Here is a 1,166-nt window from a genome sequence, read left to right as displayed (position 1 = left end):
ACACTGCTTACTATGGTTGTGATAAGGTAGCATGGTAAACTTAAAATACACATGCACACCATCATACACACATTTAGCTAGACATTAATAATAGTCACATTTTAAAAAATCTGTTGCTACTGAGTAATATCTTCTTCCAAAGTGTCATAACAGTTACATAAAGCATTCCCAGAGTCAGAACCTTCAGAAAATAAAGCAAATTATTTTCTCGATGCAAATTCTCCACGTAAATGTCTTTCCTAAAGATGTGGTCTACCTCTGCACAGTGGCAGTATCATAGTCAATGAGGTTTATCCAATGTGTGATTATTGTTAATTGAAAACTTTTCCCAATACCCCACCATGATGACTTGAAATATAGTCAGCATGGGCAATTTTTGAGTGTCTTTATGGAGACTGAACAAAAGAAAATAAATAAATAAGAAGAAGAAGATATGGCCAAGAGAAAATATATTATATTCAGAGCATATTATGAGAGTCATTTTTCTGGGTACATTTTTTCCTGTGAATTAATTTCACCATGCCAACCCTTACCATATGGACTGGGCATGGTGGCTTACACCTGTAATCCCAGCAATTTGAGAGGTAGAGGCAGGTGAATTACTTGAAGCCAGGAGTTTGAGACTAGCCTGGGCAACATGACAGAACCCTGTCTTTAGAAAAGATACAAAAAAATTGGCCAGGCATGGTGGTGTGTATCTGTAGACCCAGCTACTCCAGAGCCTGAAGTGGGAGGATCACTTCAGCCTGGGAAGTCAAGGCAGCAGTGAGCCGAAATTGCACCACTGCACTCCAGACTGGGCGACACAATGAGAACCCTGTCTCAAAAAAAAAAAAAAAAAAAAAAGCCATGGTGAACGTAGAGTCCAAAGACATGCTTTTTTTCTTGATTACTTACAACTACTAAATAATCTATAAGATATCTTCTGATTCTAAAATTCTATGTTGCAGTTATTGTTGCATGCGTATTCTGTTTTTTAAGCTCTAAATACCAAAAGAATTTGGATTATGTGGCACCTAATAAAATCTAGTATAACAGTGAATCCATGAATTAGCAACATAGCCATGATTTAAGATTTTTTTTTTTTTTTTGGAGACAAGGTCTTTTGCCCATGCTGGAGTGCAGAGGCACAATCACAACTCACTGCAGCCTCAGCCTCCAGGGCT

At 37.7% G+C, this 1,166-nt stretch overlaps 1 non-coding gene across 1 annotated transcript; it reads left to right on the top strand.

Moving 5' to 3' along the window:
• The first annotated feature begins 254 nt into the window (after positions 1-254).
• Positions 255-395, top strand: LOC112440150 (U4 spliceosomal RNA). Its single transcript, XR_003028340.1, has one exon. It is a non-coding gene; the product is annotated as a U4 spliceosomal RNA (small nuclear RNA).
• The last annotated feature ends 771 nt before the right edge of the window (positions 396-1,166 follow it).

The sequence above is a fragment of the Pan paniscus genome, chromosome 5 (assembly GCF_029289425.2).
Source record: "Pan paniscus chromosome 5, NHGRI_mPanPan1-v2.0_pri, whole genome shotgun sequence".
Lineage (NCBI taxonomy): Eukaryota > Metazoa > Chordata > Mammalia > Primates > Hominidae > Pan > Pan paniscus.
This window is presented reverse-complemented; position numbering and strand designations above follow the sequence as displayed.